Here is a 15,834-nt window from a genome sequence, read left to right as displayed (position 1 = left end):
TAATCGTACAAAAACCTTAACAACCGCTGTCCAGCTGGTTGTTAACCGTAAATCAATCTTGTTGGTCCGACAAAGAAAGCATAAAAACCTTGTACAATTAAATTAAATAAGAAAACAACTCTATTGATGAACTCAGGAATTCAAAATCATTACAGAATCAAATCAGGGACACCCCCTAGCATTGGGGTTTAGTTACTCATATTGTTCAAAGAAAGCAAAATATAAAACAGAGACATTACAAAAATTGAGATGAAAGTTGATCTTCAATCGCTTCCGTTCATGAAAACCTTCTTCTCTCCCAAACCCTTGTTTTCTCCAATCTTCAATCGTGTCTTCTCCTGGCCAAAAAGTCCCCTTTTTCATCATTAAAACTCTTCTATATAGTGCATACTCACTTAGGTTGGTTGGAAGTACCCAAAATGCCCCTCGGGTCAACACTTAATAAAAAATCACAAAAATCAGCAAAATCAGCGTTTTAGCCAACACTGGCCGTGTCAGGCAACATGGGTGGCCGTGTTGGCCTCCTGAACTTAATTTTTCAAAATCACACTCAGCACTGCTGACACGGGTGGCCGTGTTAGGTAACACGGGCCGTGTTGGTCCTTAACTTCAGAATTTGGATTTGCATTCTTCATGAAAGTTGTAGCCCTTTTCGTTAGCAAAATTTTGCCACCGGAACCGCATCATTCCGAGTTACGAAGCTCTGGTTATGATCAAAATACTACTCACCTGTCATGATGAGAAACATGCTAAAAATTTCCAGATCTCACACTTGCTAACACCAGCCGTGTCAGCCCCGTGACTTTCATCTCTTTTGTATTTTCTTGGCCACGCTTCATCCTAACATTGCCAGTTTCAGGTGACACAGGTGGTCGTGTCAGACCTAATGTAGCTTGATTTTTCACTTCCTTCAAAACTCCCCTTTTTGTACTTTTCGCATTCATTTGTCTCGATTTATTCCTTGGAGCCTACAAATAGTAAAATACACAACCAAAGCATAAAATGTAGAAGAATAAAGTAAAACACTTGACAATATAAAGCAAAGACGACTAAAATCAACGGTAAATAAACGTGTAAAAACCACTGATCAAGAGCCCATGGAAAACCATGGATGCAAAGGGTGCCTTACACCTTCCCTTTGCATAAATTACCCCTCGAACCCTGTTTTTTCATTTAAAAGGTTTTTTCTATTCTTTTTAGCCTTTCTGAATATTTGGATAAAATAAAAGTCGGTGGCGACTCTTGCTATCCGCAACATTTCAAAAAAGTCAGTTCTCCGTATTACAGAACTGGCGACTCTGCTGGGGACTTTCAATTAAAAAAGAGGGGTTACCTTAAATGTTTAGGATTCACTTAAAATGTTTTCTATTGTCTGTTTTGCTTGTTTTAATTTCCGAGGCTGTTTTGGGAATTCTGCTGTGTGAAAGGTCCTACACCCGGATCTAGTGTACCTTAAGTATGTGGCATGAGACCAGGGAAGTTGTACGACATGTATCGTTATGGTTGAACTGGTTACCACCGTTAGTGCGACACTTTGGTTTGTCCTGATGGCCTTTGAATCTGATCGAGGAGACATTTGGCTACCGCGTGGTGTCATGAGCACTAATTCGCCTTTAGAACCTTAGTTGAACTTGACTTTGGCTTATAAGAAGTAGCGAGATAGTTGGCTTCGGATTCCCGACTGAAGCCGGTTGATACTCGATGATACACTCATTGAGATTTGACTCAAGGGATGCTTTTGGCTAGACGATTGAACGCTATGTTGAGACAATGCCCGCGAGAAAGATCAGGGATATGAGCACCATAGAACCTGGTTACTTTTAGGACAAGTTGAACCAACTAAACGAAAGGAGAAAGGGTATATACCTATGAACCTCATGCAAGCCTACCCTTAAGGCAGTTGTATGACTTGTTTGTGTTTGTTATCTACTTGGCATCATGACATCATGACATCATGGCATATCATATCCACTAACAATTTCAAGGACCAAGAATTTTATATCTGTACTGTTTTGTAGGACATGGCTTTTGCTACTAGGGATTATGTACGACTCAACTTCGTGGGGATACCTTCTGAGCTCAAGGAGCTTGCCTTAGAAGTTCCTGGAGATTCTAAGTTTGCTGAAAGACATGGTTATCTACTCCGAATGGTCACCTCTCAATTTGAAGAAGATATGATGAGAGTCTTATGCCAATTCTTTGATCCCGAGTATCATTGCTTTACTTTTCCAGATTATCAGTTGGTACCTACCTTGGAGGAGTTCTCGGATTTACTTGGTATACCCATCTCCGATCATTTACCCTTTACTGGTTTGGAGAGCACTCCAAAACCTGAGACTATTATTGCTGGGCTACACCTAAAGAGATCAGACATTGCTTCCAACTTCTTATTTGGTAAAGCTCGACAATTCCTGAAAGCCATGAGTTACCATGCATTCGAAGATATTTTGGCTTTATTGATATATAGCTTGGTATTATTTCCTAATCCTGATCAATTCATTGATGTGCACGCCTTTGCTAACTAGGTGGTTTATTTCGCACCTTCCTCGTTCAGTAGTAAGAAACGATCAAAAGATGCAATGGTCTCGAAGAATTATGTCACTTTCTCACTCAGATATTCGTTGGCACGTCATATCTCAGGAGTATGTCACTATTATTGATCATTGTGGGAAATTCCCTAATGTGCCACTCCTTGGCATTAGAGATGGTCCGCATCACTTGATTATTGAAGGGGTTGTTTTCAACTATGAAGAAGATGTTCAAAACCAACGCCGAGAGTTCATACGCGCTTGGAATAAAGTGTACAAGGTAGATAGCAAGAGTTGGGGGCAAAAGAACTCCCTTCCTCCATAGCCTTATCTCAGATGGGTGCGCACTCGCGCTCAACGTTTTATCATGCCATATCCCTATGTTAAACCTATGATTGTTGAACCTGAATATGAAGAAAAGGTTCCTTTGGTTATTCTCCATCCGGACATGCCTACCGACTTAGAAGAACTACAAAAGTCATGGGTTCAATTGAAAGAAGAAAGAGATACTTTTAAGGCTCAATTCCGTGCTAAAGAGAAACAAATGTTAGAACTCACAAGACTACTTCATGCGGAGCAAGGCATCAACAACTTTATTGGATCAAAGAGGAAGCGCCCATGGGAGACTTGAAGGAGTTTTATTTTATTACTATTATTTCTAGTTGTTTTACTTATTTGTTTTCTTTTGTAAGCCTAAAAATGGCAAAGAACCATAACTAAGTACAATTTAATTATTATTATTATTAATAAATTTTTTCTTTCTTTCTTGTTTAAGCAAATTTAAATTTCAAAGTCCTTGAAAACATTGCATATGCATAATCATATCATTCATAAACATCGCATCACAGGTTTCATAAAAGCAAATGCCTCATCTTTACGCTGTTTATTTCAGTGAGAAAAAAATGGATCTCGAACAATCTGTCAAGAATCTCCAAACTCAGAATGCTGAATTTCAAGCCTTGATCCTGAACTTGTCCAAGGGGCAAGATGAACTACAAGCTCTTCTGACTAAGAAGACAAAGACTAAGAAAACTAAAGGAGTGATCAACCTGGGAAGAAGATTCAAAGGTCGTCCCAAGAAGGCCGAAGAAGCTGGGATTCCTAAAGACGAGGAAGAGGAAGAGGAAGAAGATGATTTCAGTGTCAAGAACAACCATGGAAGCCATGTAGGTTCTGATGGTCGAGAAGAAGAAGAAGAAGAAGAGTATCCTCAAGACGAGGATTATTCTGATGAGAAGTATAGGCTACTAGAAGAGCGTCTGAGAAGCGTGGAAATTCAGAAGGTACCTGGGATGGATTTTGAAGAGCTGGGACTCGTTCCTGGGGACGTTATTCCTCCAAAATTCAAAACTCCCGCCTTTGCTAAGTATGATGGAGTCTCCTGTCCCAAGATGCACTTGAGGTCTTATGTAAGGAAGATTCAGCCTCACACTGCTGATAAGAGGCTCTGGATCCATTTCTTTCAAGAAAGCTTATCTGGAACTCAACTCGAATGGTACTATCAACTGGAGGGTACTAGCATCTGTACTTGGGAAGATTTGGTTGTTGCTTTATACAAGCAATACCAATATAATTCCGATCTCGCACCAACTCGCATGCAACTACAAAGCATGTCTATGGGACCTAAGGAAAGTTTCAAGGAGTATGCGCAAAAGTGGAGAGATCTAGCTGGAAGAGTCCAACCTTCCTTAACTGATAGGGAGTTGGTGGACATGTTCATGGGCACGCTAACTGGGTCGTTCTATAGTCACTTGCTGGGTAGTTCCTCATCTAGGTTCACTGATCTCATACTGACTGGAGAACGTGTGGAAAGTAGTATTCGAAGTGGGAAGATTCAAGTAGGCACATCTTCTGGTACTACAAAGAAACCCTATCATGGAAGAAACGAGTCTAATGTTGTTCATAGTCAGAGGGGCCGTACTAAGAATGACCAGAACCAATCTGTTGGAGTTGTTCTCATCTCTACACCAACATCTCAACAAGCTCCTAGGCAAGAGTATCAACGCAAGACTGATAGACCAATAAGACAATTCACCCCGATCAACATGCCTTTGTCTCAGGCCCTACAACATCTACTGAAGGCTAAACTGGTCACCCTGAAGGATCCCCCGAAGTTTGTCAACACTGCGAGTCCAACTTATGATCCCAAAGCTACATGTGCTTACCATTCCAATGTCGCTGGGCACAATACGGGTAACTGTTGGGCCCTAACTCGCGGCAAATAAACAATTATTAAATCAGAGTAACATGTAGAGAGGCATCACAATTTCAAACAGTGAAGAAAACACACGTCGGTACATATCATGCATTCACTGGAACAACTGAAATTATAACTCATTAAATAAAGTCATGTTTTACACAGCGGAATCAAAAACACAGAGTCAACATTCATCATTAATGTATCCGACTCAACCAACAAAACCAATTAGAGTTATAATCAACTCAAAACAAACGTGTTCCCAGTGTTACATCTACCAGAGCATGACACCGACACTATAACTAAAAACCTACTTATGAGCTAATCCTCACCAAGTCGCGTCGCTATCCTCAATCTGAAAATGACAACAAGTAAGGGTGAGTCTCATCACAGTTAACCAATGTTATCGCATCATAAATAATAACATATCATAGTTATATCATTCACCCCATTGTTTCATATTCAGACAAATCATCATTCATACATCCACAGATAAACAGACAGTCAACATGTAACATATATCATCATGCTATAAACAAATCATGCACATGTATGAAACTAACACTATGCATGTGGTACCAATCATCACCAGTGGAATCATCCACCGACCGATCTATCATCATCCAGATACGGCCCTGCCAGCACAAATTCCACACAATGGGAATTCTGCCCCTCGCTGAATCCTCTCATCATATATGATTCAGCCCATGTTTATGAATGCATGCAACATATATATATATATATATATATATATATATATAACATACTTTCATCATTACCATTCTATGAGTAGCATCATCTATACTCATTTCATCATCATCATCATCAATATTAAGCATGTTCATATATACATTGACATCATTCAATACAATCAATCATCAGTAAACCATAGCATCACATCACAAGGTTTACACAATCTCAAACAACATACAAACAGGCCTACAAATCGAAAGTTACACATCATCGAACTTTCTAGAAAATCACAAAACAGAAATTCCACATACAGGAAGCCATGCGCGTATCATAGGGCCCATACGCGTCCATACGCGTATCCCCTTGCCTCATACGCATATCATACGCATTTCAACAGAATCAGATTTTGCCTACAAGCAACCTCATACGCGTATCAGTATAGCCATACGCGTATCACCAGAATAATTTTCCTCTTTCCAAATTCCCATACGCGTATGAGCATCCTCATACGCTCTCATACGCCAATCACCAGTACAAGTACTTTGGGACAGGGCAGCTGCATATCATACGCGTATAGCCCCTTGGGAGTGTCCCCCATACGCGTATGACCTCATCCCATACGCGTATGGCACTGTTTCATACGCGAAACACCAGAAAATGCCCAGAACCTGCAGAATTCGTAACAGTCCAAAACCCATTCGTTTTTACTCATACCAGTCCATGATTTTGAGTCTAAAAACCAGAAAAAATCACATCTAAACAGCTTACGAATTCGTCCATAACCATAGTATATGATCCCATAATCAATTTCATTCATCATACCCTAAATCTATCAGTTATTAGGGATTAACAGTCCAAATTCAATGATGAACACAGATGAAAATTCAGAATATAGAATCAATGGATCCAATCATACTCCTAATCCATACTATCACCCATAATACGATAAAAGAGATTAAACGGAGAGTCTCCCCTTACCTCAGATAAAAGTCTTGGTTCTTGGTCTCTCCCTCTACAGTTCTCCTTCACGTTCCTTGTTCCCAATTATGTTCTTTCACGTTCTTTCTTTCTTTCCCAATTCCCAATTCTGATTATTTTATGAAAAATAATATTAAATGAGTAAGGGCTTTACTACACCACACCCCCCCCTCTTCTTACTAATCTCTCACATGGCCCAAATGCCATCAACCATTATTTCTATTATTTCCACAAAATTCTTAATAATTCCAATTATTAATTAAATATCCAATTTAAATTAATAATAAAATTATACGGGTGTTACAACTCTCCCCCACTAAAAGAGTTTTCGTCCTCGAAAACATACCTCAGGTGAAAAGCTCTGGATAAGAATCCTTCATCTGACTCTCTAGCTCCCAGGTAACATTTCCCTCAGCAGGTCCTCCCCAAGCCACTCTGACCAAAGCTATTTCCTTGCCACGCAATTGCTTCAGCCTTCGATCCTCAATCCTCACAGGTAAAGTCTCAACCGTCAAGTTATCTTTTACCTGTATATCATCTACTTGGATCACATGGGACGGATCTGAAATGTATTTCTTCAACTGAGACACATGAAATACATCATGCAAATTTGCAAGCATCGGCGGTAAAGCGATACGATAAGCCACTTCTCCCACTCTTTCAGAAATTTGGAATGGTCCAATAAAACGCGGAGTCAACTTCTTCGACTTCAATGCCCGACCAATCCCTGTCATAGGAGTAACTCTCATAAACACATGATCTCCCTCTTGAAACTCGAGTGTTTTCCTCCTCTGGTCATGATAACTCTTCTGACGACTCTGAGAAGCTTTCATCTTCTCTTGAATCATTTTAATCTTCTCTGTAGTCTGTTGTACAATTTCTGGACCAATCACAGCACTCTCACCAGATTCGTACCAACACAACGGCGTCCTACATCTCCTACCATACAAAGCCTCAAACGGAGCCATACCAATACTCGAATGATAACTGTTGTTGTAGGTAAACTCAATCAAAGGCAGATAACTATCCCAAGTACCTCCTTTTTCTAACACACAAGCACGCAACAAATCTTCTAACGACTGAATCGTCCTCTCAGTCTGTCCATCAGTCTGCGGATGATAAGCAGAACTCAATCTCAGCTTAGTACCCAAAGCTTTCTGCAAACCTTCCCAGAACTTAGATGTAAACCTCAGATCTCTATCTGACACGATACTTGAAGGAATACCATGTAGACTAACTATTTTCTCAATATACAACTGAGCTAGCTTCTCCATCGGATAATCCATTCTCACCGGTATAAAATGAGCAGACTTCGTCAACCTGTCTACCACGACCCAGATAGCTTCACAATTTCTGACAGTTCTCGGCAAGCCCGAAACAAAATCCATTGAAATGCTATCCCATTTCCACTCAGGAATAAACATCGGTTGCATAAACCCAGATGGTTTCTGATGCTCAATCTTTGACTTCTGGCAAGTCAAACAAGAGTACACAAACTCAGCAATCTCCTTCTTCATTCCAGGCCACCAAAATAACTTTTTCAAATCATGATACATCTTAGTAGCACCAGGATGAATACTCAACCCACTACGGTGTCCTTCTTCCAAAATACGTTTTCGGAGTTCATCAACGTCAGGAACACAGACTCTGTCACCAAACTTCAGTATACCATTCTCATCCACTCTGAATTCACCACTCTTGCCTTGGTTAATCAAAGTCAACTTATCAATCAACCCAACATCAGCTTTCTGACCTTCTCTGATTTCTTCAAGAATACCACTAGTCAGCTTCAACATACCCAATTTGACACTAGTAGGAGTACCTTCACACACTAAACTCAAGTCTCTGAATTGTTCAATCAAATCCAATTCCTTCACCATTAGCATAGACATATGCAAAGTCTTCCTACTCAATGCATCAGCCACGACGTTTGCCTTACCCGGATGGTAATTCAAACCAAAATCATAATCCTTCAGAAATTCTAACCACCTTCTCTGTCTCATATTCAGCTCTTTCTGATCAAAGAGATACTTCAAGCTCTTATGATCACTGAACACCTCAAATCTCGAACCATACAGATAGTGCCGCCACAACTTCAAAACAAAAACCACAGCTGTCAACTCCAAATCATGAGTCGGATAATTCCTCTCATGCACTTTGAGTTGTCTCGACGCATAAGCGACCACTTGTTGATTCTGCATCAATACACCACCTAAACCCATCAGTGATGCGTCACAATAAACCACAAATGATTCTGTCGGATTTGGCAAAATCAAAATAGGAGCACTAGTCAATCTCCTCTTAAGCTCTTGGAATCCTTCTTCACACTTTGCATCCCAAATAAAGGCTTGTCCCTTCCTGGTTAATTTAGTTAACGGCAATGCTAACCTTGAAAATCCCTCAATGAACTTTCTGTAGTAACCTGCAAGGCCAAGAAAACTACGAATTTCAGATACTGACTTCGGAGCTTCCCACTGAGACACAACTTCTATCTTTGTAGGGTCCACAGCAATACCATCCTTAGAAATCACATGTCCAAGGAAACTGACTTCTTCTAACCAAAATTCACACTTCGACAGTTTGGCAAAAAGTCGCTTCTCTTTCAACAATTCTAACACAGTTCTGAGATGCTCTGCATGTTCCTCCTCATTCTTAGAATATATCATGATATCATCTATAAACACCACCACGAACTTATCGAGATAAGGATGGAAGATCCTGTTCATATATTCCATAAAAACACCGGGTGCATTAGTAACCCCAAACGGCATTACAGAATACTCATAATGTCCATACCTCGTTCTAAAAGCAGTCTTCTGAATATCGTCATCTTTCACACGTATCTGATGATACCCAGACCTCAGATCAATCTTACTAAATACACGTGCTCCAACCAATTTATCCATCAAATCATCAATCCTCGGCAATGGATACCGATTCTTGATAGTGACCTTGTTCAATTGTCTGTAATCTACACACAGCCTCATTGAACCCTCTTTCTTCTTTACCAGTAACACAGGCGCACCCCACGGCGAAACACTAGGGCGAATAAATTTATTCTCAAGCATTTCCTCTAACTGCTTCTTCAGTTCAGCCAATTCAGACGGCGACATACGGTACGGTGCCATCGACACTGGACTAGTTCCCGGAATCAATTCAATAGAAAACTCCACTTCTCTTTCCGGTGGTAATTCATTCACATCTTCTGGAAAGACTTCTGGAAACTCACACACCACAGGCAATTCGCCACTCGCCACTTTCTCCTTCATATTCATCAATGCGAACAACATAAACACTGTTGCACCATCTCCGATAGCCTCATTCACCTGTCTAGCTGTCATCTCCAGATCATCATTACTAACCTCTTCAGGAAAAATTACCGTCTTCGTAAAACAGTTGATATGAACACGGTTGAATTCCAACCAGTTCATTCCCAGGATTACATCGAGTTGTTTCAACGGAAGGCACATTAAGTCCATCCCGAATTCTCTACCAAAAATGTCAATCGGACAATTCAAACATGCAGACGAAGTAGTTACTGAACCCGACGCAGGAGTGTCAATAACCATACTTCCATTTATATCAGATATCTCTAGATTCAACCTCATAGCACAATCCAAGGAAATAAAAGAATGAGTTGCTCCAGTATCAATAATTGCAACTAAAGGGGTGCCATGAATGAAACACGTACCTTTAATCAACCTGTCCTCTGGAGTAGTCTCTGATCCGGTCAAAGCAAAAACCTTTCCTCCTGATTGGTTCTTCTTTGGCTTAGGACAATTAGGACTGATGTGACCTTCTTCTCCATAGTTGTAACAAGTCACAACCCTCTTCTTGCAGTCAGCAGCAATATGACCCACTTGGTCACACTTGTAACACTTCTTCTGATCAAGCTTGCACTCATTCCTACGATGTCCCATCTCACCACAATTGTAACACCTGATACGAGCACTGGAATCTCCCCCACTGGGTTTCTTCCAATCCACAGGTTTACCTCTACCATATGGCTTACCTCTATCCATATGTTTCTTCCCTTTTCTGTCAACCAACTCGCGAGAGTGAGATGACCTCAGCTTGAAGTTATCTTCCTCAAAAATCCTGCTACAATCTACCAGATCAACAAACCTCCGGATTCTCTGGTACCTGATACCCTGCTTGATCTCATCACGAAGACCATTCTCAAATTTGACACATTTCGAGAACTCACTGGCTTCGTCATCATTGTAGTGCACATAGTACCTTGCCAGTTCCACAAACTTGGCAGCATACTCCGGTACTGACATATTGCCTTGAACCAGTGCCAGAAATTCAACTTCCTTTCTTCCCCTGACATCTTCAGGAAAATACCTCCTCAGAAATTCCCTCCTGAATACAGTCCAGGTAATTGTTGTACCACCAGCATCCAGCTCAGCTCTGGTTGACATCCACCAGTCATCAGCTTCTTCAGATAACATGTGAGTGCCATATCTCACCTTGAGATCCTCAGCACAGTCAATGACTCTAAAAATCCTCTCGATCTCCTTAAGCCATTTTTGAGCACCCTCAGGATCATGCGTGCCTTTGAACAATGGAGGATTGTTCCTCTGGAAACTGTTCAGTTGTCTGTCAGCACCAATCGCAGCTCCATTGGCATTCCCTCCTAGCACACCAGCAATCATGCCCAGAGCCTCAGCAATAGCATCGTCGTTTCTTCCTCCTCTTCCAGCCATTGTTCTGTTTAACACAAACAACCTAATCAGAACAAAAGTATCGACAAATAGCTCGTATTAGTCGCATACACAGAAGGACTGACACTAAGACTCTGGTCACAACGACCGACTATGCTCTGATATCACTATTGTAACACCCCTCTAATAACCCGCGGCAAATAAACAATTATTAAATCAGAGTAACATGTAGAGAGGCATCACAATTTCAAACAGTGAAGAAAACACACGTCGGTACATATCATGCATTCACTGGAACAACTGAAATTATAACTCATTAAATAAAGTCATGTTTTACACAGCGGAATCAAAAACACAGAGTCAACATTCATCATTAATGTATCCGACTCAACCAACAAAACCAATTAGAGTTATAATCAACTCAAAACAAACGTGTTCCCAGTGTTACATCTACCAGAGCATGACACCGACACTATAACTAAAAACCTACTTATGAGCTAATCCTCACCAAGTCGCGTCGCTATCCTCAATCTGAAAATGACAACAAGTAAGGGTGAGTCTCATCACAGTTAACCAATGTTATCGCATCATAAATAATAACATATCATAGTTATATCATTCACCCCATTGTTTCATATTCAGACAAATCATCATTCATACATCCACAGATAAACAGACAGTCAACATGTAACATATATCATCATGCTATAAACAAATCATGCACATGTATGAAACTAACACTATGCATGTGGTACCAATCATCACCAGTGGAATCATCCACCGACCGATCTATCATCATCCAGATACGGCCCTGCCAGCACAAATTCCACACAATGGGAATTCTGCCCCTCGCTGAATCCTCTCATCATATATGATTCAGCCCATGTTTATGAATGAATGCAACATATATATATATATATATATATATATATAACATACTTTCATCATTACCATTCTATGAGTAGCATCATCTATACTCATTTCATCATCATCATCATCAATATTAAGCATGTTCATATATACATTGACATCATTCAATACAATCAATCATCAGTAAACCATAGCATCACATCACAAGGTTTACACAATCTCAAACAACATACAAACAGGCCTACAAATCGAAAGTTACACATCATCGAACTTTCTAGAAAATCACAAAACAGAAATTCCACATACAGGAAGCCATGCGCGTATCATAGGGCCCATACGCGTCCATACGCGTATCCCCTTGCCTCATACGCATATCATACGCATTTCAACAGAATCAGATTTTGCCTACAAGCAACCTCATACGCGTATCAGTATAGCCATACGCGTATCACCAGAATAATTTTCCTCTTTCCAAATTCCCATACGCGTATGAGCATCCTCATACGCTCTCATACGCCAATCACCAGTACAAGTACTTTGGGACAGGGCAGCTGCGTATCATACGCGTATAGCCCCTTGGGAGTGTCCCCCATACGCGTATGACCTCATCCCATACGCGTATGGCACTGTTTCATACGCGAAACACCAGAAAATGCCCAGAACCTGCAGAATTCGTAACAGTCCAAAACCCATTCGTTTTTACTCATACCAGTCCATGATTTTGAGTCTAAAAACCAGAAAAAATCACATCTAAACAGCATACGAATTCGTCCATAACCATAGTATATGATCCCATAATCAATTTCATTCATCATACCCTAAATCTATCAGTTATTAGGGATTAACAGTCCAAATTCAATGATGAACACAGATGAAAATTCAGAATATAGAATCAATGGATCCAATCATACTCCTAATCCATACTATCACCCATAATACGATAAAAGAGATTAAACGGAGAGTCTCCCCTTACCTCAGATAAAAGTCTTGGTTCTTGGTCTCTCCCTCTACAGTTCTCCTTCACGTTCCTTGTTCCCAATTATGTTCTTTCACGTTCTTTCTTTCTTTCCCAATTCCCAATTCTGATTATTTTATGAAAAATAATATTAAATGAGTAAGGGCTTTACTACACCACACCCCCCCCCTCTTCTTACTAATCTCTCACATGGCCCAAATGCCATCAACCATTATTTCTATTATTTCCACAAAATTCTTAATAATTCCAATTATTAATTAAATATCCAATTTAAATTAATAATAAAATTATACGGGTGTTACAGGAGGGAATACCGAGTCTGAATAAGAGATCCTCAATCCTGAACACCTGTTATGCATGCGATGTATGGGATGCATGATATGAATGCAAGGCCGTGTTCATTCAATTTCCAAGGAATCCTCGTGTTTTAATTTTTTAGTAAGCAAGATATGGAAAAGCTCAATACGAGGCTTAAAGATGTGATTCCTCGAAAATGGAAGGAACATGTATGTTGTTATTTTTTGTACTTCATTTTTTTGGAAAGTAAACATGCAAAGATGCAAGGTGGTGGGAACCACGATACTGGATATATCTGATGATGCCGAGAAATCACACTGCACAAGTTCAAAGGTTCGGTATAGTTTCGGACCACCACACAAACCACAAGTCACCAACGGAGCAAGTCACCATCGGAACCAGAACATATAGTCACCAACACACTGGAATAGAACACAGATTACCACTCGAACAAGAACCATAGTACCCCACGAACAGGAACCAATAGTACACTCGAACGAGAACAGCGGTAACCCACGAACGAGAGCAGCGGTCACCAACAATGTACCTGTTATATGATCATTGATTCCCGCCCCAATCACGGGTAAAATCTAGGCCAAGGTAAGGTCATGAAACGCAGTATACGGTCCGCCCGAAGGTAAGCATCATCACAGCGCGGACGCGGGTGACGATAGTACCTCCGTTTGAAACCACTACTCTGCTCGTGGTCACATAATCCATCCCGAGACGTACACCTCGAGACAAACCATGCTCCCACTCTATCCTAGGGTTCCTATGGTTCACACATAGCCTGGGTATTGGGCCTTTTACCTCTTGTAACACCCACCCACAGATAGAAATCCAGACAGTCCAGAATATGATGCAGAAAAGTAAAAGCGCACATAGGATGCAATGCAAACAGATAAATATGCAAAGCAGTAAAACACCCAAGGATAAACACACAAGCGCTAGGATCGACTCGCTAAGTCTGGACCCGCAATAGGTCGAGACGTCCCCAGCAGAGTCGCCAGCTGTCGCTACCTCGAAAATTAACAGAGTCGCCACTAACATATTTATCTTGAAAAGGAAGGGAATTCCAGCAAACCACAAACAAAACAACGGTCTCACGACCAGAGAAAAAGGGTAAGGGAGTCGATTACGCGAGGGGAAGGTGTTAGCACCCCTCGCGCCCATCGTACTCGATCGTATCCACGCCTGTGTCTAAAACTATGGGTGTGTAATAAATCTATGTTAATCTGGACTAAAATGAATGCAGAATGTATGGAAAAGAAAGGATTATGCTTGCACGAGCCCTACCCTGCTGCCTACGTATCTGTTTTGCAGAATCAGAGCTACCGTAGCTCGGCTAACTAATTTCTGTTTGTTTTGTGTTTTTTAGGTGAACGAGTTACATTCGCACTCCGCTGCTCGACCTTTGGAGACTTATGCTTGGGAATGGAGCGGAAATAACAAGCTCTTAAGAAAAGAAAATCAAAGAGTGTGGTTTGTGTTTTAAAGAATGCATGAGGAAAACCTAAGCTAAGGGGGAAAGCTTGTTACCTAATGTTATCATACAAAGGGTACAAGTCTAAAATAAACTATCAACCTACGAGGAAAAAGGAAAGCAAATAAGAATATCACACAAACGAGCTCCGCTCGTAAAGCAAACAAAACCACCAGCACTGGCCGAATGGTAGAAAAGCGGTCCCGCTATAGCCAATGGGAGTGAATCACCCGAGTCAACCAAGAATTAGACCTCGCGAAAATGATCGGGCCAAAGACAAGAGGAGCGAGTCCCTCTCAACAACCAAGCCGTCACAGATCAGAAAGGAAAACAGTGCGTGCGTACACCGAGCATCAACGTCGAGCGACGCGAGCTATAGGAAAGGCGGGGGTCCGACTACATGAACCTTTTTCCTGACATACTCGATAACAAGATCTTGTGCAGGTTCGGAAGCGAGCAACGGGTAGCGTACGCATACCGAACGGACTCGATGAGACTAGGCGGGGGTTGATTACTAACCCTTTCCGCATGCCTTCCATGAGGACTTAACGGAGTGCAATATAGGACTTATAACACCGTGACTCCCTGCCGCAAAGCACAAATGTAAACACACCAACAAAAATAGAGCCTCTTTCGAGGGCTTGCCCAGATGCATGTCTAAATCATACTTCTCATGTTATAGGATGATGCGGAAAGCGGTGAAAGGGATCAAGAGACAATACCGAACGGATAGCAAATCCGCAATGAGCTACCAAGCGTAAGCAGAGAAGTCCGGAATACTTCGCGTAAGCCATCATCAAGCAAAGCAAGTCAGAAAGCGTCGTCGTGAAAATAAATCACGAGCGACATGTGGTACACGTCGAGCATAACCACATAAGCAACCTGCAACAGAACACAAGCCAGACAATGCAGGAATATACATCTCAATGAATGAGAGATCAGATGAATCCCGTCAGGAAGAAGTTCGTATCCCACAAATAAAGTGGAACACGACTCAAATAAATCGCACTGGAAGCGAAATCGTGTCCCATAAATAAAGTGGAACACGAAGCAAGTCGAATCGCAATCGAAGGCTCTCTTGAAGTACCTCGCACATCTCAACAACCAAATCAGTAATAACAAGGCAAAGGCGCACCGCCGTGGAA

The sequence above is a fragment of the Vicia villosa genome, linkage group LG4, assembly GCF_029867415.1.
Source record: "Vicia villosa cultivar HV-30 ecotype Madison, WI linkage group LG4, Vvil1.0, whole genome shotgun sequence".
Classification (NCBI taxonomy): domain Eukaryota; kingdom Viridiplantae; phylum Streptophyta; class Magnoliopsida; order Fabales; family Fabaceae; genus Vicia; species Vicia villosa.
The sequence above is the reverse complement of the archived record's forward strand: the minus strand, read 5'-3'. Positions refer to the sequence as shown.